Source organism: Chrysochloris asiatica, unplaced genomic scaffold (assembly GCF_000296735.1).
Source record: "Chrysochloris asiatica unplaced genomic scaffold, ChrAsi1.0 scaffold00003, whole genome shotgun sequence".
NCBI classification, from domain to species: Eukaryota; Metazoa; Chordata; class Mammalia; order Afrosoricida; family Chrysochloridae; genus Chrysochloris; species Chrysochloris asiatica.
In genome coordinates, this window is record NW_006408521.1 from 10,137,161 (window position 1) to 10,164,907 (window position 27,747).

At 38.5% G+C, this 27,747-nt stretch overlaps 1 protein-coding gene and 1 pseudogene across 1 annotated transcript in view; both read right to left on the bottom strand.

The window, feature by feature from the left end:
• PRKG1 (protein kinase, cGMP-dependent, type I) overlaps positions 1 to 27,747 on the bottom strand; it is a 1,720,113-nt gene that overhangs the window by 1,602,228 nt on the left and 90,138 nt on the right. The window lies entirely within an intron of this gene.
• On the bottom strand, positions 21,086 to 23,672 carry LOC102818540 (annotated as a pseudogene).

Below are 27,747 nucleotides of genomic sequence, written 5' to 3' on the forward strand. Positions count from 1 at the left end.
TATATATATATACACACACACACATGCTTTTTTTATTCACTTAAAATATCTTTCTACAAAACCGAACACAGTTTCCAGTTGTGATTTTAAAGTATGAGATTAAGTAAACTATTACATAAATCTGAAATGTATGCCTATCCTTTATCTGGCTTGTTTTATTTCATATACACTCCTGTAAGTCGTATAGCACTTCAGCAGACAGTACAATCTTCACAGTTTCTCTCGAGCATTAAATAGTAATTTCTAGAAGGCTAAACTACATAACAATTGCACCCTCTACTGTTCAAATTTTCTATTCCATATTGAGCAAAGCATTGTATGCTTGCTTAACAGTTATTAATTATAAAAGTAATACATAAATCACATTGGCTTCCTTTTGACATTAATTACCAGATCCTCAAAAAATTAAACTCTAATTGTTATGATTTTTTAAGTAATACCATGGAGATTTGACTATGTATATAGTTGCTTGGACTAAACTAATTTAGAAAATTACACTTAGCACAACACTTGAAACATGAAGTATTCATTAACTTACTGACAGGATATGGTAATGTTGATTGCTTTTTTAGCGTAAGTTCTAACAAAGAAAAAAAGAAGCAATTCAATTCAACAGTTGGAATACTCTTCTAATAGTGTACAAAATGTACCCAACTTTGTCTAAGAAAAACAAAGACTAATGTTTACATAAAATTGCACTTAAAAGTTTTTAAGAAATAGATTTTCGTTTCTGCTGTCACTAAATTTAAAACTCCACTATGATTCAAAAGTTAATAGGTTACATAAACACACTTGTTCGTTTCTTTTAAAACCTGTCTCTTGCTTTAATTAGAGGCTACATGTTTGATATTTACTCAAAGAAGTTCCTTATTAATGTCTTATGATGATGATGGAGGATTAGCCTGTTGCTAACCAACCTTCACACTAAGAATTAACTAGAGAAATGCACCAGAGGAGTATTTTAAGTCCTGGAAAATTCCCAAGCAGTGAGGAATTATGGGGCCAATATCCCAGAGAAAAAAGAAATCCAATGACGTGGTCCCAGTTGGTTTTAAAATTGTCATTGTAAAAGCCAGAGGGCAATAAGATGATAATCTCAAAAGGGTAAAAGGAAATAAAACCACCAACTTAGCGGTGTATGTTGCTATTGTTAACTGCTGTCTAGTGGATTCTGACTCGTAATGGCCCTGTTTTGGGTTTCTGAGGAGCAGCTGGTGAGTTGGCAAAAATATTCTTCAAAAAATGAAAGTAAATGACACATTTTATATAAACAAAAACTAGAATATTTCTTCCCAGCAGATCCACACTAAGGAAAATATTAAAGGATGTTGTCTTTGATGTTTAGTGCCATTATTAACAGAAATAACTCAAGTAGATGGATTTAATAGACATTTATTCTCTAACAGTTTGGGAAGCTAGTTCAGATCCAGGGCACCAATTCTAGGGGGAGGCTTTCTCTCACTTTCTTTTCTAGGGAGAAGGTCCTTGGTCTCCTCTCTATAAGATATCCTTTGGATATCTCCATGTGTCTTGGCATCAATCCTTCCCTGAGTCTAGAGTCCTGTGTGGCATTATAGGATAAGCACTGGTCCACTGAACCACAAGGTTGGTGGTTCAAACGCAACATCGTTCATCGGAAAACTTATACAGCATTGAGTCAGGCACTTAACAATAACAACAACAGGGAGTCTGAGTCCAAAGAATGTTCTCCACTCCAAGCTCTTCTTTGTTGGTGGTACTGAAGTCCATCTTTGTTTGCTAATGAGTCACAATTCCCTGCATAGAAGATGGGCACTCTCTCCTGACTCCACGGCACATAACAACAACAAAACCATCAAGGGAGAAGAGCAGAGTACGGGACCTTACCCAAAGAAACCGTGATGCCAGAGATGGAGGCAGAGACAACGATGTGGAGAGATGGAGCAGCTGGGGACCTTAGACCCAGAGACGGAGAGGGGCTGTGTGCTGACAACCAGGTAGCAGGTTTGCAGGGTATTAGCTTTGGTTGTTTGATGATGCATGGAGGGGACTGTAATCATGGCAAATGAAACATATATGATAGAATGAATGTAAAACTAATGTTCTCCCATGTAAACTATCACACAATTCACAATAAAACATTAAAAACAAAATAAAAAAACCCTCATGTACTACTAGAAGAAGTATAAATTGGTACAGCCACCCTGGAAAACTGTGGTAATACCTAGCCTACACTGTACAATTGAATACCACATTAACTATAATTTCAATAGTAGGCATCCACTTAGGAAATAAAGCCAGAATCCTTAAAAGCTAGATGGTTAGACTTTGGCTCCCTTACTTTGAACACATAATAAGAAAAAACAAATTGCTAAATAGGTCATCATGGATGGTACAGGGTCAACCAAAATGGAGGATACTGACAATGAAATGTACTGACATAACAGCAAAAGTAATGAACTTAAAAACACCAATGATCATGAAGATGATGGACAAGAAAATATTAACAAAAAAAAATTAATCACATACAGTGGTTGAGACATAATCTGAATAAGGGGAAAAATTGTTTAGGGGCTTGACTGCTTTGTGGACATTGGTTTCCCTTGCCTATTATTTTAAAATCGATATTTAAGTGTGATAGAAACGAATATTGGGCATTATGATTACAAAAAACTTGTAAGTCCGACTTCAGCCTCTAACTGACTGGATTAGCTAAAAGGGAATTAGAATTTACCCAAGGAAATCAGTTTCTTGTTAAGCCTTTGTGGAGTATGGACCTTAGGTAGAATCCTGAGCCCCACTCAGAACCTTCTGATGTTGGATATTCCCACTTGAAAAGACATGCAATACAACCTTGTATGGCTAGAAGAACAGAAGATACTATTTGGAAGAAAGACCACCAGAAAACAAAGCAGACTGTTTGGCTATTAGAATATAAAGCAAGCTGTCTGCCTTGGAGCCACCAAGGCAAGAAAAATCAGACCCTCAGGAAACAAACAAACAAAAACAACCCCTTCTAAGGCTGAATCTCATAGGGAAGCCATGAGCAGTCTAATATGCTCACTTGGTGACCTCCCTGGTCTACTTGTGAGTGGAAGTGGGGGAAACGCAGCAATGAAGACATGGGCTGAGTTTGTCCATGTTCCATTGACACCTGTTGACCTTGAGATTAGAAAGAGAAGAAGGGCTGGCTGATCTGAAATTTAGGGAGATGTGAGAACTTGCAAGCCTGTGAGGGCTAGAGCCAAGAATGAAGTGGCCAGCTGGTCTGAAGCATGGAAAGGAGTGTGAGAATTCCCAAACTTGCAGATAGTACCCATTTTTGGACCTAGCTTGGATGGGTAGCTGACCAGAACTCGATACAGATGAAGGTAAAGAAGTCTGATACTGTGAGCAAGTGTAAATTGCTGAATTTGATTAACTAGACCCTTTGCTTATGAATGCAGTTGCTCAAAATTCACACCAAAATGGAAGGATTCTTCATATCAATGATAAAACTTGTTTGCTCACTGCAGTGGGTTAAATAGGATGGGCAACTTAGACAGTGGCTATCAAAATGGGGGCCTATAAAGGAATGAAGTGGCTGGCTTACAAGCTTTCATGAGTATGCTTAGTGTCAGAACAAGAGGGCTAAGGTAGAATCCCACTGACTAGTTTGCCTCTTTTCCAGATGAATCTGGTAAAAGGGGATTGGGAATGATGGCGGTAGGATATTATGATTCAGTTGCAAGTAACTGGTAGCAGGACTAATTGTGAGTGTCACAACTGTAATTGTAGAAGATATGCAACTAAAAGGGGGAGTTGTTAATCTTTCATTTCAAAAACAGAAGACCCCAAGACCATTAAAAAAGGAAGAACATGAGTGGAGCATGAGATCCTACCCAGAAAAGCAGAGTTGGTGACAGAGAGACAAAGCAGCTGAGGACTCTAAGCCCATGGACTGAGAAAGACTAGGTGTCTGTGGGCAGGAGGCTGGCTTGCAAAGTGTGCCCTTTGGCCATTTAAGTGAATATATAATTTTTGTTTTGTAGGTATTAAAAAGAGATAGAAAAGAAAACCTCAACATCAATCACATACAGAAGCTTGCCATTATCAGAACATTTGTTGTTAATCAATTTTACAGTGACTGACAACAGCAAACATATATAAAACATACATGCTGTCATCAAAAGATAAATATAAGCATATTCATAGCAGCATTATTTAGAACATCTTCAACTGCCAACTGAAAGTTTGTCTCTCATACTTTGTGCATGTTGTCAGAAGGGACCAGCCCTTGAAGAAGAAAATCATACTTGGAAAAGTGAAGGGTCAGCAAAAAAGAGGAAGGTTTCCATGAGTTGGACTGATTCAATGGGAGCAACAATGGGCTTACCCATAACAACTGTGAGGATGGTAGTGAGCTGAACACTATCTATTTCTGATGTTCATAGGGTGTCTATGAGTCAGAACAACTCCATGACACCTAACAACAACAGTAACAACAAACTGCCTACAAAACAAATGTCCATGAACAATAGGATAGCCCCTGGGCCAACCTAACAATCATTGCTACGTTTGAGCTCTTTGACGCTGCCACTTTGCCAATCCATCTCGCTGGGGGTCTTCCTCTTTTTCTTCTACCCTCCACCTTACCAAACATGATGTCCTTCTCCACTTACTATAGTCCCTCCTGACAGGATGTATGAAGTATGAGAGATGAAGTCTGACCATCCTGGCCTCCAAGGAGCATTCTGACTGTACTTCTTCCAACACAGATCTGTTTGTTCTTTTGGCAGTCTTAATAAGCCTCACAAATTTATAATGTTGGTATTTTTTGTGAAGATCCTCATTATAGAGATGAGAACACTGATAATTATTAACGTTTAAGTAATTTCCCCAAGGCCAAACAACTAGGAATATAAAAGAGGAGCTTTAAAATAAAAAGTTATTGGACTAAAAGAGCCAATACATTTAGAAGTACACTGTCATGCGCTAGCAATTCTAATAATAGTAACGTAACTTTTGTTAATATCACCTAGATATGGCCACCATGAAAATCTCTACTTTGGTGTCATGCAGAGTTATAATTACAGTCACTGTAATGTAGACTTAGCTTCCTTCTGGGAAGGAATTTTTTAGAGTAGGAGATCTTCATAACACATATCAGCTAATTAAACTAATAATAAAAATAAATAGGACCACTCCTCTAATAACATTTAAGTTTTAATAAGAATAAGTATTGAATGTTGAAACTACTTGGACAAACATTTTTTTACAGAATTTTATGTTTTATTCCCCTTTTTGCTACTTTTGCCATTCTATTAATACCTTGTATTCATTTATTTTAAAGACAAAATACATACACACATTTCCCTCAAATTAAAATTCTCCATGGACTGATGTCTCTATGAAAATTTTCATGCTTGCATATGTGTGTGTTTCAGTTCAAAATGAAGCTTAGTTGGTACAACTAAGCCTTCTTACAAAAATTGTAGAATTTATAGCTCAAGAGAGCAACATATTTCCAATTAATAAAAAGTAATCTTTGATATGAACTGCCTGTTCTGTGTGTATTCTTTTGCTAAAAAGTATTTATACTTAGTTACATCATTTTTACAATACTTAGCTCTGGAAACTGTTAAGTTGGACTCAACATAGAGCAGTACTGCTAGAGAAGCAGCTATAAATAACTTCCTTTCACCAAGTGGTTGAAAAGAGTCGGCTGCCAATATGCAAACCCACAAACCACCAACTTTTCCAAACTTCAGTTCCACGATGTCTCAATGTTTTCAAAAGAAAAAAGAACTACTATTGAACACTGCTGTGTTTGTGCTCCTCCAACATAAAACTTAAGCAAGTATCTTAATATTAGATCTCTTCAATAAATTACTTAGGCCTTAAGCCAGTACCTTTACATTTCCTTTTTATAAAGGAAGATTCTTTCTCATGTTACTTTTGATAATGAAAACCTTGGTGGCACAGTAGGTAAGCACCAGCTGCCAAATGAAAGATTAGCAATTAGAACCCCCAAGTCACTACAGGAGAAGAGATATGCTGGTATGTTTCTATAAAGATTGGAAAATTGCAAATCCTATGGAGCAGCTCTATTTGTCCTTGACAGCAGTAGGTTTGGTCTGGTTTTCGTTTTTATTTGTGAAGATTAAAACTTAGTTGCTGTTTAAAGGTAAAGGTTGTGTAACAATAAGCGGGGAGTAGTTAAATTTGCACTCCAGATACAGAGGACCATCAAGAGAGAAGAGCATGAGCTGAATATGGGACCTTAACTAAAGAAGCAGTAATACCGGAGATGGAGGCAGAGGTGACGGCATGGAGAGATTGTGTGGCTGAGAACTCTAGGCTTATGGAAAGAGTAAGGCTGTGTGTAGGCAGCCAGGAGAATGACTCCAAGAATATGCCCTGCGGTTGTTTAAACGATTATGTATCCCTGCGTGGGTTTTGGGTTTTTTTGTCTGGTTTGTTTTTGTACATCAAAGAAAAATAAAGGGAGGGGTTTCTTGATGAAAGAAACGATCTATAATGGTTTTGGGGGGAGGAGAAAATGATACATGTGCTAGAAGGTAGACACGCAGTGACATGGGTGACGGGACATGCAATACACAACTGGAGGGAGGTTGGCAGAGGAAAGATGGGGTTGTTGAGAGACACAGGGCGGAATACAATGTGGCTGGAGCAAAGAGAGGTAAATGCTGTTAACTGTTGGTGCACAGAGAGGATCACGACCATATAATGAAGCAAAGTATGTAATTTGTTGAATGTTGATGATCTGCTCTGTAAACCTTCACTCAATTCACAATAAAAAGTTAAAAAAAAAACACAGAAAAACTAAGTTGCTATGTTACTAAATACTTTTAAACCTTACACAAAAACATAATTGCAATTATTGGAAAGGAAATTTACTGTGGGAGGTTATGGATGCATACATTTTAACTACTCTTACAGTAATGAAGTCCAAAATATTAAAGTAATTAAGTTCCTAGTGATCAAGAGTGCTAAAAAGAACCAAGTATATTTATTCCATGTGACCAAACTAACCAGGGTGATTCCAACTTACAAAAGTCTGTTTTGCTACCAGAAAATGTACCTTCCACTTTTTATTGGAAAGTATGCCAGCACATATCCACTGAATAATTTTTGCTTAAAATTATTTAGTGGGGAGATAGGTGGAGAAAGATTAAGATGCAATAATTACTTACATCGTAAAAATATTTAAGATAATCTATTAGCTATTCAAAAATGTCACTAAAGCCTTATCCATCTGATAGTCCAAACATCATATGTATCCAATGCTAGATAAAATGGCTAAATAAGAACAGTGTGAAAAATTCATTGGTTTGGTAACTCGTGTATCACACTGGATAGTCACTAAACCAAGTATAGAAATAGTGATCCAGTATTGAATAAGAAAACTACTTTCACATTAATATAAATCTCTTGCAGCTATTTGGAGTCCTGACGTGGCTCTGTAGGATAAGTACTACTTTAAAGTCGGTAGTTCAAACCCACCAGCCGCTTCTCAGAAACCCTATACAAGGTTGCTATTGAGTCAGAACTGACTCTAAGGCACTTAACAATAACAGCAGCAGTAGTTATTTATTCTCTACCATTTGTCTGGCTAAGAATTCTTTACTCTAAACACAGCTGTATGTTTACGCAACAGAAGCTCAAGTGGAATGCAGAGTAGAGACTAAAGTTAGGTGAGGATAAAACAGATACATTTGACATTCTAAATAATCTGTTCTATATCTAAATCTTTTATTTGGGGTAATTTCTTCTGAGAGCCTCTAAGACAAGAAAATGATATAAATAAATAAATAAATAAATAAATAGTGCACATCTGTTTATGTATTCAAGAAAACCATCTTGAAACTGGGCATTGGTCCATGGGAAAGCCTCCACAACATAATTCAGCCCACCAAACGCACTGTGCATTTATTAATCAGAAAATTCCAGGTTAGATTCTTGCCAAGCAATATTTTCTTTACCAAAAATTTTATTTGACCACATTTTACATTTGATTTACTCTCTTCAATGCATGAAAGAAAGAAAAGTTCTAGTACCAAACTCTAGTGATTAGAATTTTCCTAAAATATAGTAAAGAGAATTATAAATCTATTCTTTGAAATTGTTTTGAGGAAAAATAAAACTTCATAAAATGTACTTACTGCTTTATTATTTTTATTATGCTACAAAATTCATTATTTACTTTGTTATGGATTATTTTCCAAATATTTTTCAGATCAACATAATTCAATAAACCCTTTGTCTTGTATTCATTACAAGTAACAATGCCTTGCAATTTAAGGTTTTTTTATTTATAAAAGTACTTTCAATTTACTTCATTTACTCATATGGGTTGATTAGGGTTATTCCTAATGCATAGAATTATCATCTTAGACTGATTTCTCTTAGCTTTGGAATGTGCTAATTTGCAAGTTTATAAATAGAAACCTTGAAAAGTGTAACTTTGCAATGTGAGTTAATGATGTTTGCTCTTCAGATACGATACCAAGCAATTAGAACAGGTAAATGTATTCTTGGGAATTATGGAAGAAGATTTTAATTTTTTTTAGAACAGAGTTTTCTAGAGAATAAACCCGAAAGTCTGATAAAACTGAAACAGCATTTGTAAAAATAGTAAGCATCAGTTATAACTAAACAAGATTACACATACAGGTTAATAGAGATTCAGACTCATGGAATGAATTTGTACTTTCTTTGGAAAGGAAAGAGGCTTTTGAATGATGAAAACAAATATGATTGGCAAGTAAGAATGTAGAGAGTACATATTGAATTAGGTAGTGAAATATGTTACTGCTTTCAGAAGCGGACATGTAGAAGACTATAAGCAATTTTATCCTCTTGGGATGGAAAACATAATGAAATGTACAAAGTACGAGAGAATTTCAGCTGGGGAATCAACTGATAATGGATTTCACATTACCTGCATTTACTGACAGTTTCCGTTGGCTTCTGTAAATGAACGTGTTACGCTTAACTGATTCCTAATATTACCTAGAGTCCAACCTAGAATACCCATGCCATATATGTGGGCATGATTGAATTTTATTTTAATGTCCATAAACCAAGAATTACATTATGAAAATAATTAAATGTTGAATTTTTTTTAATGGACCACACACAAAAAATTTACAGAAATTATAAACAGTAATCATCTTATTTGTTGGCATTAAATATATAAATGGTACTATTGAGAGTTAAAATAAATAACAGAAAAGGTAAAATTTTTCATTATTATCAGCAATGGCAGTGATAAACATTTATACACAGTACGTTAATTATTTGAAAACAAGTAATTCTGACCATCTAGAAACGTAATACTTACGTAACTTAAGACATTCAGTAACTAACTGTCAATGAGTAGGTAGCATTCTCAGAGAGAACAAACCTGCTGTCAACAAGCCTATTGTGACCTATAGTGACCTTATGTTGGTAAGTGCCATGGAGTCGGTTCAGACTCAAAGCACTCCTATATACAGAGTTTCTGAGGAGCAACTAGTGGGTTTGAACTACTGATTTTGTGGTTGGCAGTCCAATGCTTATCATACCAGGACTCCTAGTGACCCCATAGTACAGAGTAAGACTGCCCATTATGGTTTCCAAGGCTGGAATCTTTAAGGAAGTCCACTACCACATCTTTGTCCAGCGAAGCAGTCGGTGGGTTCAAGTCACCAACCTTTCTGTTACCAGCCAAATGATTAACCACTGAACCATCAGAGCTCCTTCTGAGAGGGATAGGAGAGGAAGGAAAAAAGGAACAGAACCAGAGGATGTTCTGTTCCTGATTCAGAAGTCCTACTTGAACACTCAGAATTAAAGACTGCATTTCTCCATAGCCCAAAAAAATTATGAATTATAGCACCAAGCACAGTTATTGACATTCAAATGGTTGGGAAAACATTAAGTGCATGTTCCTAAATGTGGTTTGGAAAGGAAATAATCACAAATATGCCATCTTTCCCCTTCCAGGAATGTAATACAATTACATTTGTCTATCTCCTTGAAATCAGGCACAGCCGGCTGACTTAATTTGGCTGATACAGTGGATGAAAGGGGCTGTTCTAATGCTTCTGGGCTCCAGACCCCATTGGTGTCAAATCACTCCAATTCACAATGAACCTACAGGACAGAACAGAATTTCTGTGCTGTAATCTTGATGGAATAGGATTTCTGTGGCTGTAATCCATATGCAATCAGATTTCTACATCTTTTTCCATTCAGGTAGCAGCCAAGCACGTTTATCACTGTATTACCATGGCTCAATCACTGATTCCAGGAAGGGAAATTTAACTGCCAGTATGAGACATTATTATTCTCCTTTCTCCTCCATAGCAGTCTGAGGATGAGGTGTCTAGACCAAGCCTCTGTCAGCTTCAGTTCATGAACAAAGTTCCAGCAACCCCACAATCAGCAGGTGGGCATGAAAATCTCTAATGCTTCTAGCCACTGAGAAGTGGGGCTTGTCGGTTACCACACTGTAACCTAGTCTTGGAAGCCCAGGGTGGTACAAACTGTTAATGTGCTTAGCTGCTAACCAACCGGAGGGTTCAAGTCTGCCCAAGCTCACCTTGAAGGGAAGGCCTGGCTCTCTACTTCAGAAAAATCCATCATTAAAATAATCCTATGGAGCACAATTCTGGTAGCGTAGTGGTTACAATTGGGCTGCTATCTTCAGGGTCAGCAGAACGAAACTACGAGCTGTTCTGCAGGAGAAAGATGAGGCTTTCTGCTCCCATAAAGATTTACAGCCTCGGAAACCCTGTACAGGGTCTCTATGAGTCGGAACAGACGCACGGCACATAACAACAACAACAACAATGGAGCGCAATTAACTTTGGCACACCTGTGTTGGAACTGACTGGATGGGAACTGGTTCAGCTTAGCCTTGCTGCTAAGGTCCGCGGTTCAATTCACCAGCCACTCCTTGGATACCCTACACAGGGTCCTAAGAGTTGGGACAAACTCGAGGGCACTGAACAGCAACAACAACTGACTGACATGGTGAGAGGTTAAACAAGGAGGGATGGGGTCAGTACATTCCTACCCTCAGTTAGGACTGTATTTTCTCAGTTCCGTCTCCCCCTTGTGTCTTCAGTTAGGAGAGGATGGAAGGTTGAAAGGTGAGAAGCTACTGAAGACAAGAACTCAGAGAAGGTAGGACATGATTAGCAACACACAGCACTGTAAGCAGATACCAGCAACACTCTTACCCACTGTAATAACACTAAGATTTAAAAAAAAAAAAAATCTGCCTTTAAGCAGGTCCACACAGTTCAAACAAGTCACGTACAAGGGAGCTTCAAAAGTGTCTGGGGAAATGCCATTATCTTTTCATTGAATTTTTTCACAAACTTTTTGAAGCTCACTCATCACTTACACAAACACACATACAAACAAATGTTCCCTCCTAATTTTCTTATAAACTCCACTCTCACACACAGTGTTTGTTTTTTTCCAATTTTGGTAGGAAAGCACTTATCTGATATAAGAAGAATATATAGGTACAATGATCAATGCCCATTGAGACTTGGCCCCAGAGTAACAGGGGGTGATGGTGAATGTGTTGGGGTTTAAAGAGTAGACTGCTTTCTAAGAGCCAGTAATTACTCAGCTCCTACAGAGAAAAGATAAGGAGCTCTGGTAGCATAGTGGTTACAAGTAGGGTTGCTAACCTAAAGGTTAGCAGTTTAAAACTACCAGCCATTCTGTGGGAGAAAGAAGAGGCTTTCTGCTCCCGTCAAGATTGACAGCCTTGGAAACCCTGTGCAGGGTCACTGTGAGCTGGAACTGACTCCACGGCACACCACCACCACCACCATCACATAGAAAGATGTGGCTTTCTGTTCCTTTGAAGACTGACAACCTTGGGAGTTCTATACAGGATCACTAGGAGTCAGACCCGACTCCACGGCACATAACCACCACCACTACCACAGAGCTGTAAATGAGAACTGAAGTCTGGTGGTGAAACATCTTCCTCCAAACAAAGTTTTTCAAGAAAAGATAATAGCTAAGGTTTCATGTAATATTTGTCACCTTTAAAATGTTAACTCACATTTTTAAAAAGTACTGGCTGTTGGTGTTGGTAAAGTGCCATCAAGTTAGTTCCAACTCATAGCAATCCTTGTTTGGGGTCCCGAGGAGTGGCTGGTAGGTTTGAACCACTGACCTTGTGGTTAGTAGTCTAGTGCTGATCCTAATATGTCTATAAACCAGACAGTCCATCCCTCTCAGGCACCTCTTCTGAAAATTGCCCCAGGCTATCGTCTACAACTCAAGTCTAGTCAAGAACAACATGGATTTTGACACACTATACCAGTCAATGTCATGTTTTGCATAGTTATCTGCTCACCACAAGAAATCCATTAGATGGGTTGTTGTCGTTGTTATGTGCCGTGGAGTCGGTTCCAACTCATAGTGGCCCTGTACAGCATTTCCGAGGCTATAAATCTTTACGGGAGCAGAAAGCCTCATCTTTCTCCCGTGGAACAGCTGGTAGTTTCGAACTGCTGACCTTGAGGTTAACAGCCCGATTCGTAACCACTACGCTACCAGAGCTCCTTATTAGATGGGTACAAACTAGGAAACCGAGGCTACAGAAAGAATTTAAGAATCTTAATTTAAGATGACAGAAAGGAGCAGAGCTGGGACACAAAAAGCCCAGGTTCTAATCCAATAAGCTCCAATACCCTTCTCACATGTTGTACACCCATCCCAGGCCACAAGATTGAGCCTGTCACCTTCAGATAACACCAGGTAAAGACTGATCATTTACTACCAGAAAGGAAGCACCTTCTGTTTCATGGGAGAAATGCTACGTGTTCCCTCACTGCTTTCACGACTTAAAATATCATAGTCTGCTTTCCCAGAACTTCTGTTCCTAGTATTCTTCTTTATGAAAACAAATTCTAGAAAAGGCGCATGGATATTCTGGTTGGTTTCTGGGTACCCGACTCATCCCAGGACAATCTGCTCCATCCAGGCAGTCTGACATATCCAAAGAAAAGTGCATTCCTAGTGCGATCCAGGATGAGCGCTGTCAACCAGAGGCAGGAATCGTCAGACAGGAAGAAGAGTGTTTAATATTCCCCAAATCTTCTTCATCCTATTCTACCAAGACCTAGGCATAACTAATCACAGTGTGTGCTGGCTGGCAACACTGATACATGTGTTCCACCCATGGGTTGTGACTGACCAGAATCCCACAGGTGGTAAAGCTGAAACCTTTTCCATTTTTGTTGGTCTGACAATCTCACAGTGTGTAGTGCACCTTGCAGCGGCATCTGTTTAAAGCTCTTTCTGCAAAAACAACAGCTCAAGCCTCTGCAAACTAATGACATGCTACCAAAGTAAAAAAATTCATTTTTCATCCCCAGAAAGCCAAATGCTTTGATGATAACCTGATTTCCATCCCATATCTATCCTCAAATTTCTTCAGAGTTAAATGAAGATTTATGTTAGACATCATTTCTCAACAAAATGCCCTAACGGTATGCCGACCTTGCTTTCCCTCTTAGATTCTTCCCAGAATTTCTTTCTGCACCAAATGAAACACTGCAGGAGACACTGGCATTTCGGATTTGAAATGCTCATCATCAGATGCCATGTTTCTAATGAGCAGCCCCTATCTTTGAGGCTGTGGTACAGAGAATGCTGAAAGCAATGCAGTCAAGTATCTTCTGGAATGCACGAACTCATCTTGTTAACTTTTGTAAAACTTTTGTTGGGGGAAGACTTAGCTCTTTTGAGCTAAACTCAATCAAGTTTCCATTTTAAACAATTGTTCCATAAAGGAAGACATTTTCACATGCTCATGTGTTCTGCAAGATTGTTGACTTCGGCGAGGGCATGTCTGAGGTTGGTTGCCTGGTGCTACCAATGACCGTACGTCAACGCCTGCAGCTGAATGTATTGCTCAACACCTGCCGCTCAAGGTATTGCTTATGTGGCCATAAGATGTTTTATGACTATTGAACATTAGAAATATTCTTTCAAGTTTTAAATATGGAAAAGCTAACTATAAACTATAGCTATTTAGTCCATGAATGAATGATTAAATCATTTATGCAATACTGATTTAGTGAGAATCATGACGGTTTTAAACTCTAACTACGAAGCTATAATAATATAGAAAAGATTTCATAACACGATGCTTAGTGTTTAAAAGCTAAAACTGAAATTGTATAGGAATGCTGAGCCCAACTATGGAAATGTACATGTAGGTATGGACAAGAACAGGAGGAAATGAGAACTAAAAGTAGCCCCTTTAGTGGTGAGGTTTCTAACTTCAAACTATTCCCTCAACAATAGTTCTAAAATTAGGACTGGTAAAGATGCATGCATATCATTTAAGTAGAAGATGGCCTGATCGTAGCCAATCCAAGTGTTCAGATTCAGATTTCGAGATGTTTCAAACAGTAACCTGGCAGGACTTTTTGATCACCACTGTGAATTTTACTATTTATTTCATCAAGTTATAAAATAAGTAAAAGCAAGCATATTAAAAACATTTTTCAGAGAGAATTTTCTTCCAAGGATAAAAATTTCTATTTTTTGAAACAACATACTTCCCTTGCCACAGAAAGAACTACCAAATAACTGAAATAAAATCTCCCAGTGCGACCTAATCATTTCCTCAAGTGATTCTTTGGAAGCAAGTCAGCAAAATCTATCCCCATTCAGCTTCCATGACTCCTGCAAAAGAAAACGGTGTAATTATCTGGCATTCATCCTCAACCCAGTTTTCAGTCTTTCCTTGAAATGAGACATTTTAGATTGTTTAAAGGGTTATTGTTCTGCAGGAGAGTGGGATGCTTAGAAACAGCCACAGGAGAAGATCTATCAGACTCCCCAACCCACGAAGGAGCAGTGACTATTTGACATCTGTTGGCAACTGCAACCCATCTGACCCAAGAAGGGGAGTCTGTAAGTAATCTGGTATCAATAATAAAACCCCAGTGGTCTCGGCTTAGAACCCCTGGATGGTAGAAATGGTTAAGGTGCTCAGCTGCTAACAGAAAAGTTGGAGATTTTAGTCCACACAGAGGAAATGCGGAAGAAAGGCCTGCCAATCTATTTCCAAAAAGCAGCTGTTCAAAAACTCTACTCTGACACCCGAGGTCACTATGAATAGGAATTGACTCCAGGACAATTGCCTTTCTGTCCCTTTTCTACTCCCACCTCCAATGAAAAAGAGCTTTCTATCTGCCTACTAAGCTCAGATCTTTGTAAATATTTGTAAGATTCAAGGTTAGGTTTTGGTTGTAAGAAATTTCAATAACTTTTCTAAGGACTAGTCAGCAGAAGGCAGAAGGAAGATTCTACATGTGTGTGAGTTGGTCTTAGTGACCCTCCTGCCTAAGTTCAATCAGGAGGCTGTGTTTTGGGTATTAGCAGTATCCATAGGAATGTATTTGTGAAAACTCTCCTGTGAGACCAAGCCTTCAATTGCCTCTGTATCATCTTTGTGAGTTGCCCTCAGCTGAAGAGAGGCATCTCATCCACCGTTATTCTGGTCTCCCAAGGGGAACACCCCACTTCTAATGACTGGTCAATAAAGAGGTATAAATCTTGATCCCACTCTGCAGGGCCATTCTGGGTCTAGAGTTTCTTGTAGAGCCCTCTTTGTCTTTCCTTACAACTGCTAGGCTGTTCAAGATTTTGCCCTGTCAGACCTGCTTTCTTCACTCTTCTACAGGTATTGATTTTGACCGCACTCTGCAGTAAAGCTCTGGCATGCAAATCAAGAGACAGCACTTCCTTTTAACAGATGAGAAAACTATTCTTTGAAAGGTTAAGTAACTTGTCCAGGATATGACATCTTGGCCCATTCAGAGAAGTTAAAGCAGTTTGGCTTATGCCCAGAATTTGAAATTATTAGAGGCTAAAGATAACTCATGTTCTGAAGGACATAGTAAGTCATCATAAGAAATTAGAACTTTACCCCAAGGCAGTGAAAACACTGGAAATATTAAGTAGTAGTGAACTAATCACTCATTAATGCTTGGGAGTGACAAATTAGGATATTGTAAGCATACTTCTTCACCATCTAGCTATCAGTTTGTTGTACTGTGGTCAGGTCAATGCCAGAAGTTATGCCGTTGGAATTTCAAATACCAGCACTGTCACCCATGATTGGTAGGTTTCAGTTAAGCTTCTAGATTAAGACAAGCTAAAATAGCTAGGGTAAAGAGCCAGATTAATGGGATTTTATTAACTGTATGCACAGTTGCGGGTTACACACTGGGCATTTAACTGAAGGGTCAGGGGTTCAAATCCACCAGGTGCTCCAAGGGGAAAAGATGCAGTTTGTATTTTTTCTGCTCTCATAGAGATTTGCAGCCACAGAAACCCTATACAGGGTTTGATCGATATGAGTCAGAACTAACCCAACAGCACACTACAATAACAACACAACTATGTTCTCTGCTGGAACCAAGATGAAAGATGAGTCCTTTTAACATCAGTCTCAGAAAACAAACTCATTATCTTAGTCCTTAGCTGAAAACATGATAAACAATAAATTCTGAAGATAAAAAGAATAAAACAAAAAATCTTGATATATTGCTAAGGTTGCATAAATGATTGAGTTGCAAAATTATAAAAACAAAAAATAAGCTCCAAATTTCAGCCAAGCAGTAAACAGGTCTATTAGGAGGATAATTAACACTAGTAAGGTATGCTCACCATATGGTCACTCATTCAAAATCCAAAGGACAACAGGTACTTAAGGACAAAGTTAAGAAGGGATGGGGATGTGGAAGGAATGTCAATAGGAACCATAGTGAAGAACTTGTTGCATGCGATCATTGAGCTGAAACAAATTGTATGATTTGTTGAAAATAAAACTAATGATCTTCTCTGTAAACCTTCACTGAGTTCACAATAAGTTTTGTAGAAAATGAGTGAGGAATTGTTGTTAAGTGCTATTGTGTTATTTCTGACTCACAGAGATTCTATGTGCCGCAGAACAACAACACCGCTCAGTCCTATGCCATCCTCACAACTGTTGCTGTTTGAGCCTACTGTTGTATCTACTCTCAATCCATCTCACTATGGGTCTTCCTCTTTTCATTATCTACTAAACTCCAGATCCTAGTTGCTCCTGACGACATGTCCAAAGTACATGAGATGAAGTCTTGACATCCTCATTTCTAAGAAGCATTCTGGTTATATTTCTTCAAAAACAAATGTGTTTGCTCTTCATGCAAACCATGTTATATTTGATGTTTTTTGCCAGTACAATTCAAAGGTATCAATTCTTCTATGGTCTTCCTTACTCATTGTTCAGCTTTCACACATGCATATACAGTGACTGCAAATACCATGGCATGGGTCAAGTACAACTTAGTCTACAAGGTAACACCTTTGTGTTTTACCATTTTGTTGCTATTGCTGTGTGCTGTCAAGTTGGTTCTGACTCATACTGACCCTGTATAGGGTTTTCAAAGACAGGTTGGTTGGTTTGAACTGCCAACCTTATAGTTATAAGTCCAAGGCTTATTCTAGAGTGCCACAAGATCTTTTGCAGCATATCTGCCCAATGCAATATGTCATTTGATTTAATGACTGCTGTTTCCTTGGGTGTTAATTGTGGATGGAAGCAAAACAAAACCTTGACAACTTCTCCATTAATCATGATGTTTATTTGTCCAGTTGTGAGAATTTTTGTTTTCTTTATGTAGAGATATAATTCATACTGAAGGCTTTGATTTTCATCAGTAAGGGCTTCAAGTCTTCTTTGCTTTCAGCGAACAAGGTGGTGTCATCTGCATATCAAAGGTTGTTAATGAGTCTTCCCTCAATCCTGATGCTACATTCTTCTTTATAAGGTCGAACTTCAGCTTCTGGATTATTTACTCAGCATATACACTGAATAACAATGGTGAAAGAATATAACCAACATATATACCTTTTCTGATTTTAAAACATTCAGTACACCCTGGTTCTGCTTGAATGATGGCTTCTTGGTGTATGTAGATTCCGCATGAGCACAACTAAGTGTTCTAGATGTCTTTGCATAGTCAAAGAAACACAGGTAAACATCTTTCTGTTGTTATCTGTTTCCAACAAAGATCCATCTGTCATCAGCAACGTTATATATATACCTCATTCCAGTTCTTTTTCTGAGTCCAGCTTGCATTTCAGTCAGTTCCTTTTCAACGTAGTGCTGCAACTGTTTTTTGGCAATCTACTCCCCAAAATTAAGCAATGAAAATCCTATGGAGCGCAACAGAAGAGTTTCTAATACGGTGCTGAAAGATGAGGTCCCTTCGTCAATGACATTCAAAATACACAGTGGCCATAGCAATGGATTGGAACCTACGTAGGTTCATTAAGATGCAGCAGAACCAGGAAATGCTTCCGTCTATTTTGTTTGGAACTGCCATGAATGAATCAGAGACTTACTCAACAGGCAACTAACAACAACATGAGGCTATTTAATTTATTGCCTTTGAATGTACTCCTTGTAAATATAGTTTTGCAATAGGTCCTATTGACGTGAGTTTTTACATGGTCTGATTTTTACGTGTTGTCACTGTAGTTGGTAAGTGCTATCAAGTCAGTTGCCACTCATAGCAACCTCCTATAGGGTTTCCAAGGAACAGCTCATGAGTTTAAACCTCTAACCTTGTGGTTCAAACTGACCTTGCAGTCCAATGCTTTATCCCACTGCACCATACCAGGACTCCAATTCATTTCTACATACTAGTGTTTTTATTTTCTGTTTTTTTAACTAATTCATAAGGCAGAATTACCCTAAGCAAATCAGAAATGATCTCACTGTTAAACATAATCTACATTTACTTAAATTAGCTGTAAGTAATTTTCTCATGTAATATGAGTACATTCTCTCTAAAACCTAAGCCAGAGGAAGTGAACTCAAGAGTCATAGAGCATTGAATTCAGGTCCCTCATTAATAAGTTCTACAAGGTCAGCAGTTCAAAACTACCAGCTGTTCCGCAGGAGAAAGATGAGGCTTTCTGCTCCGGTAAAGATATAAAGCCTCAGAAACTCGGCACAGGGTCGCTATGAGTCGGAACCGACTCCACGGCACATCACCACCACCCAGTATGAATCTATTGAGCAGACTAATGTAAGGAAGTCCATAGTATATGATAAACCTGTTTCCATGAAGTCAATTCTGACTCATGACAGCCCCATGTGTTACAAAGTGGAACTGCTCCATAGGATTTTCTTGGATGTCATATCACAGGTGCAGATTGCCAGAACTTTCTTCCATGGTGCCTGGGTAAATTCAAAAGATGAACCTTTAAGCTGGCAGCTGAGAGCGTGTCTTATGCAGGGATATAATAGGACTGGCAATCTACCTCCGTAAGATTAAGTTTTTCTTCCAATTGCTTCTGACGTTTTTATTAAAGGCCAATGAGAGAACGGAAGCTCCAGATGGAACACTCACTTGAAGAAAAAGCCAAGCCAAGCCAAGCCAAATATTTTCACTCCCCTTTCCAGACTCTTCTACCCTGAGCTCCAGCTCCCAGCCACAGGCTATTGTTCAATTTGCTCAGCCTCTCCAAGTTTTAAGGATCTGTGTTGAAGCAGATGGCTGCTAACCAAGGTCAATGGTTTAAACTCACCCATCTGCTCCTCAGGAGAAAAGACCTGGCGTTCTGCCTCTTTAAAGATTTCAGTCTAGCAAACCCTAGACTGTTGTAGTCTGACATATGTCAGTTCTACTCTATCATACCAGACCACTGTGTCAGAACAGACTTGATGGCACACAACAACCATCACCACTGCAAGGTTTATACCTTTTCTCCAGGTTCATGTCCCAGGCATACCAAACTTTCATATGAACTTCAAGAATTTTTTTTTTTATTATCCTATAAGTCTAATAGCTTGCATTCATGTGTTCAACAAATAAATACTGAGCACCCTTTAAGAGTCAATCAGTATCACAGAAACTAAAGTTGCAATGGTCAAAATAGGACCTCTGTTCTCTAGTCTATAGCTTGGTAGGGGGAGAAAAATCAAATAAACAGATAAGAGCAGATTCTCTGACAGAGTGTAATACAGGCTATCATAAAATACATAGCATTATGGGAGCACATTAGCAGGTGTTGGGTGCAGGGCAGCAAGGAGCATGCCCAGTAATATTTAATAATAATTATAATATAAAATTTGGAATATAAATGTTCAAGGATAAAGATGAAGTAACTTGAATCACACCAATTTAAAATATTTTAGAAAATGGATTGCATGGATAGATATTGTTGTTGTTATGTGCCACAGAGTCGGCTCCTACTCATAGTGACCCTGCACAGGGTTTCCGAGGCTGCAAACCTTTATGAGAGCAGAAAGCCTCATCTTTCTCCCACAGAATAGCTGGTAGTTTCGAACTGCTGACCTTGAGGTTAGCAGCCCGATTCATAATCTCTTATGAATGACCAGGCTACCAAAAAGTTTTAACTGTACAATTCCATTTTTGTAAAAAAAAAAAAGTAGAAGTGTGTATGCATAGAAACATAGTAGAAAAATATTCAACAAAATGTTAATGGTTCTTTCTGGGTAGGAGGATTATAAGTGATTGTTTTCTTTTTTCGTTTTAAAATTTGCCTCTAGTCTAAATGATCTACCAAGATCAGGTAGTACCTTTGTAATTTAAAAGGAATATATTTCAATTTAAAATATTTTTAAAGAATTTAACTGAACAACTCCTATTTATCAAGCGTCTTCTGTATATAAAATACTATACTAGGTGCTGGACTCTGGAATTAAAGGAGAAACACTCTTGTCCTTGAGCATCACCCAGCATTGTGCAACACAGACATGCTGTAAACACACATGAGTAAGAACTTGCCCAGGTATTGTATTAATAAAGTCACATCATTAATCCATAGAGGACTTTTCCACACCCTTATAGATGAAACAATATGAAGATGCAACCTTGCTTTTGTCTTTTATGCTACCAAATGATGAAGCAACAGAATACTCATGGGCTGTCTCTCTCTCTTTTTTTTTTTAATATAACATCAAGATTTTATTGTTTTAATAATAAAACAAGATGACGCTTAGAACTGGATCACCTGGCCCTTTCTCTTCTTATCTCCCATTTCAAGATGCTTAGAACTGGATCACCTGGCCCTTTCTCTTCTTATCTCCCATTTCAAGATGCTTGCACCTCTTAATAGCCAACATTCTCTTAGAGCTGCAGTTTGGCACAACACATTCCAGCCTCAACACAATGTTCTTTGTAGTTTTAGCCTTCTTCCGGAAAATTGGCTTAGTCGGCCCACCATATCCACTCTGCTTCCTGTCATAACGCCGCTTTCCCTGGGCATAGAGAATCTTTGCCCTTCTTGTATTCTGTCACTTTGTGGGATTGGTGCTTGCCACATTTCTTACAAAAAGTCCGGCGGGTTTTAGAAACGTTCACCAGGTTTGCGGGAGTGCTACCAGCACGAAAAGGTCATCTGCTGTCTCTTGCTCTGAGATCGATTATTATCAGGAGAGAACACAGTTAATATTGCTATTTACAATGTTGTAACCAACTTGAGTACTTATTTCATGTAATCATTAAAATACCCTATGAATTAACTGGCATCTCTGGGTGACACCGTTAAGCATTCAACAACTAGTCAAAGGTTGGCAGTTCAAACACACCCAGAGACTCCTTAGAAGACAGGCTTGCAGATTTGGTTTTCAAAGGTCACGTGACATGTGGTGTGTTGACTCAACAGACTCAGCAGCAACTAACAACATGAATCAACTATTTCTATTTTACAGATAAGGAGCCCTGGTAGTGTAGGGGGTTACTTGTTGGACTTCAAGGTCAGCAGTTCGAATCCACCAACAGCTCCTCGGGAGAAAGAGGAGACATTCTGCTCTGGTAAAGATTTATAGCTTTGGAAACCCTACACAGGGTCACCAAGAGTCAGAATTGAATTGATGTCAGTGGGTTTGGCTTTTATTATTTTAATAGATAAGGAACCTTATTGGCACTGTATGATTAGTAATGGACTGCTAACCACAAGATCAGCAGTTCAAACCCACCAGTGGGTCCACTAGAGAAACAAGAGGCTTGTCTGCTCTGGTAAAGATTTTACAGGGTCCCTCTGAGTCAGAATCGACTTGATGGCAGTGGTTTGGTTTAGGGACTTTATAGATCTAAGAAGCCTAGGTGGTACTGTGTGATAAGCCCTGGACTGTTAACTTCAAGGAGGCACATTGGTTAACAGCTTGGATGCTATACGAATTTTCAGTTGTTGGGACCCACCACCCATGTGGAGGAGAAACTGTGGCAATCTTCTTCAAGAAAGATTTAAGGTCTTGGAAATCCTATGGGGAAACTTTATGCTGGCCTATGGGTTAATGTGCTGGACCGAAAACTCGGTTTGAATTGCAAGGTCAGTGGTTCAAGCTCACCAACAACAAATCAGGTCACTATGAGTTAGAGCAACTCAAAGGCAAAGAATTACAGGTGTTTTTACACATGTGGTACCGAGTCACTGAGATGTCAAGCAAAATGTTTAAGGTTACGTTGTCGTTGTTAAGTGTCGTCGAGTCAGGTCCAACCCATATCAACCCTGTATAGGGTTTCCAAGGAGTGATTGGTGGGTTTGAACCACCAACTTTCCAGTTCAAACTGACATTGAGGCCCAGTCCATTATCTACTGCTAATATATAAAATTGGGAAAGGAGTGAGACAGGGTTCTATTCTTTCACCATACTTATTCAACCTGTATGCTGAGCAAATAATACGAGAAGCTGGGTTCTATGAAGAAAAACGTGGCATCAGGATTGGAGGAAGACTCATTAACAACCTGCGATATGCAGATGATACAACCTTGATCGCTGAAAGTGAAGAGGACTTGAAACATTTACTTATGAAGATTAAAGAGCACAGCCTTCGATATGGATTGCATCTCAATGTCAAGAAAACAAAAATCCTCACCACTGGTCCAATAAACAACATTCTTATCAATGGAGAAAAGATTGAAGTTGTCAAGGACTTCATTCTTCTTGGATCAACTATCAACACTCGCGGAAGTAGCAGTCAAGAGATCAGACGACGTATTGCACTGGGCAAATCTGCTGCACAGGAACTTTTTAAAGTATTGAAGAGTAGAGATGTCAGCTTGAGGACTAAGGTGCGCCTGACCCAGGCCATTGTGTTTTCAATAGCCTCATATGGATATGAAAGCTGGACAGTGAATAAGGAGGATCGTAGAAGAATTGATGCCTTTGAGTTGTGGTGTTGGAGGAGAATACCGAAAGTGCCATGGACTGCCAAAAGAACCAATAGATCTGTTTTGGAAGAAGTGCAGCCAGAGTGCTCCTTGGAGGCCAGGATGGCTAAGCTTCGTCTCTCCTACTTTGGACATATTGTCCGGAGGAAACAATCGTTGGAGAAGGATGTCATGCTGGGTAAGGTGGAGAGTCAGAGAAAAAGAGGAAGACCCCCAACGAGATGGATCAGCCAGGTGGCATCATTGATGGACTCAAGTGTGGCAGCGGTAGTGAGGTTGGCCCAGGATCGGACATTGTTTCATTCTGCTGTGCATGGGGTCGCTATGAGTCGGTTCCGACTCGATGGCACCTGACAACAACAACAACAATATATAAGAAAGTCAAGGTTCAAACCCAGGTATAGTCTAAAGCCAGAGCCCAAACCCTTGACTTTCTTGTCTTCTGTTTATTAGTACGCCATGTAGTACTCCATTTCTGGGTCCCTGAATAGCTCAAAGGGAGCCCTGATGGTACAGTGGTTAAAACACTCACTATTAACTAAAAAGTCAGTGGTTCAAATCCACCATGGGATAAAGATGTGACAATCTGCTTCCATAAAGGACTACAACCTTGAAAAAACTATCAGACAGCCTAGTGGGTTTCTATGAGTTAGAATCAACCACAGCGCAGTACTTGGTTCAACTTTTGAGGGGTATTCAAACGGGTAAGTATTCAACTACATTTGAAAAGGTTGGTGGTTGAATCCACACAGAAGTGTCTCAGAGGACAGTACTGGCAACCTCTTCTGAAAGTTCACAGCCTGGAACATCCTACAGAGTAGTTTGCCCCTTCCTGCTACATACCTATTTCCAAAATTACAAATAAGAATAAATCATCACAGAGAACTTATATTGGAGAGATGACGCTGAGCGGAATAGCTTGTGAAAAGGGTTTGTGACCTCAGCACCAGCACATATCTGGAACAAATGGGGGCTCAATAAATAATTTGTTGAGGAAATGACCCAAAAAGAAGGATCATTTCTGATGTTTCCCATTCTCAGTATCAGCTATGTAGATGTCTTCTTTCTTCCAAAAAACAGATGTGGGAAGGGGAAAGGTCTGGTAAACTGAGGGTTTCAATTTATATTTTTCTGAGTTTTATAAGCAATTAGAGCAATCTTGAAGATATGTCAATATATTTATTTTTTTTAAATCTAGGGAATTTTTAATCAGAACTAGATCTTCCTGGATTATAATGACAAACTAATTTTCTGAATAGTGAACAAAAATAAATTGCCATTGGATAACCTTACAAATTGAGGCTTTGTTTTGTTTTATATATATATATATATACATATATATTTTTTTTAATTAATTCTACTTTGAGTGAAAGTTTGCAGAGCAAATTGGTTTTCAATTCAACAATGTCTATATACATTTTGTTTTGTACCAGTGTATGTAACCCCCTCAGTGTAATAGCTTTCTTCCCACTTCCTCTTAGGCTTCTCATTTCTATTGATACTTCTTTCCTTCCCCTTCCTGCCTTATGAGCTTTGTGTTAAGGTAAATTCAGCCCTTTTGAGGTTTTATTAAAAACACATATGGATAATTGTCTGTTTCTAGAAATTGTAGCATTAACTGATAGAGAACTGTATCATTGTTAAGTGCAATCGATTCAGTTCCAACTCAGAGTGACCCCCAGGGTCACTTTGCATCAGAACCAACTAGATGGCAGTTAATAACAGTAGGGTTTCCAAGGAGCAGCTGGTGAATTTGAACTGCTGACCTTGTAGTCCGCAGTCCAGTGCTAACCCTACAGCGCTACACCAGAAGACCTACAGACTATGAACACATGGTAATTCTCTGTCTTATATTTAGATGAAAGTAAATCATCCACAACTTAACTAAACCCGTGCTGTTGAGTTGGTTTTGACTCACAGCACTGTCAGAGGACCGAGGAGAATTGTTCCACAGGATTTTGAGAATCTATTTCTTTATGGAAGCACACTACCATACCGTTCTCATCTGGAGCAGATGGTGGGTCTGAACTGACAAACTCTAGATTCACAGCTAGGTGCTTGAACCACTGTGCCACCAGTGCTCTTCAAACTACTCATTATTCATTGACTGTAAAATAAAGATCTCAATTCACTTCCACCAGATCCTGTTCTGATATACTATTCAACTTAATGAATGTTCACTGAAAGAACGAGAATCACATTTACAAACCCAGATTAAAAAGTAATTAAAGAATAGGGAGATATAGTGTGGTTCTTAATCCCTATGCCCATTTAGAGTGCTTGCTATGAAATAGAAATATTTGAAGTAAATGAAAAGTTCTAATTTCCAAATGTGAAAGTTTTACTTATTAATAATTGTATCTCTTTCTATTTGAATTCTAATCATTGTCTAGAAACGTCTCATTATCACTGGTGTGAGGCAATGAGGTACCCTATATAACATTCCAAGCAAGTTAAAAGAAAAGACTTACTCTCCTAAGATTTAAACCTTAAAACGGATAACAGGGGTAAGGGAACCATAAAAATAAATGAAGGAACTTGAAAAAGAGAAAACATTAAGAGGCATAATAGAATAGAGTGCTTAAATACAATGAGTTGGGGAAATTTGCCATCTTTCCATTTTCCATGTACTCAATTAGATTAGTCTGAAAATGGCTCTCTTTTGTAATTAAAGCTCTCTGTATGACAGACAATATGTGGTTTAAATTAAGGCTTCATGCTGAATTGCATGTAGACGATTGTGGAGAGGATCCAACAATACATTTATTGACTACCTCCAATGCTCATTTCAACACTCAGCTTGTCTTACTGTGGTAGCTTGTGTGGTGCTGTGATGCTGGAAGCTATGTCTCCACAGTCTTAAATACAATCAGGATCAACCGTGGTGAACAGGTTTCAGCCACGGTTCCAAACTAAGAGTAGGAAGGAGAAGCAAACTGCTTCTGAATGGTTAGAATTGAGAACCTTCTGAATAGCAGAAAATGAAAATGTTATGAATAGCACAAGAATATTATCAGATACAGTGTCAGAAGATGAGCCCCTCAAATTTAAAGGCACTGAAATTGCTATTGGGGGAAAAATATGCTACTGGGAAAGAGGTGTGTCCTCAAACTAGAGATGACCGTGAGGATGCGATCGGAGCACAGCTTTCACAGCCTACCTGTGCTGAGGAGGCACAACTCAAAATGTGAGGGAAAGCAACTGTAAACACCCACTGAAAATGTGAATATTGAATTTACAAAGTATGGATCTAGGAAAATTGGAAGTTGTCAAAAATCAAATGGAATGCATAAAGATTGATATCCTGGGCATTAGTGAGCTGAACTGGACTGGTCTGGGCCTGTGTGACTCTGACAACCATATGGTTATCTATGCCAGGAATGACAAATTGAAGAAGAGCAGCAGCCTCTTCATCATTAAAAGAATATCTCACGATCTATCTTGCAGTACAATGCTGTGATTGCATAATATCCATATGCCTACAAGAAAGACCACTTAACACCACTATTATTCAACTTTCCACACAAACGACTAAAGCCAGTAATAATCAAATTGGAGAATTGTACCAACTTTTTCACTATGAATTTCATCAAACATGAAATCAAGACATATTAATAATTACTGGTGATTACAATGCAAAGGTTGGAAACAAAGAGAAAGAATCAGTAGTTGGTAAATATGGTCCTGGTGATAGAAATGATGCTTGTATATGCAGTGGAGATATATAGATATAGATAGATATATATAAATAGATATAGATATATAGATATAGATATAAAACAGAATTTTCCAAGCCCAATGGCATTAATTGCCAATAATACCCTGTTAAAAAAACATGAAAGATAACTATATATAACGATACATTAGACAGAATACACAGAAATCAAACTGACTACATCTGTGGTAAGGGACAGTAGAAAAGCTAAATGTCATCAGCCAAAACAAGGCCAGGAGCAGACTGTGGAACAGACTACCAAAGTTATTCATATGTAAGTTCAGGCTGAAGATGAAGAAAATTATAACAAGTCACAAGAGTCAAAATTTGACTTTGAACATATCTGAAGAACAGGTTTGATGCATTAGACACTAAAGACCTAACACCAGAAAAGTTGTGGGATGACATCAAACACATCATAAAGGAAGAAAGCAAAAGGTTATTAAGAAGACAATAAAGAAGATAAAGACAAAAAGGATGTCAAAATAGACTCTGAAACTTACTCACAAGCATAGAGGTGCTAAAGCAAAAGGAATAAAAAAAGGAGGTATAAGAACTAAACAGATAACTTCAAAGCACAGCTCAAGAAGACAAAGTCAAGTATTATAATGAAATGTGTAAAGCACTTGAGTTAGAAAATCCAACAGGAAGGATATGCCCAACATTTCTCAAGTTGAAAGAACCTGAAGAGAAAATTCAACTCTCATCTTGGGAATCTTTGCTCTTGAACACTTTAAAGAGGTCTTGTGCAGCAGATTTGCCTAATGCAATACGTTGTTTGATTCTTGACTGCTGCTTCCATGAGTGCTGATGGTTGAATT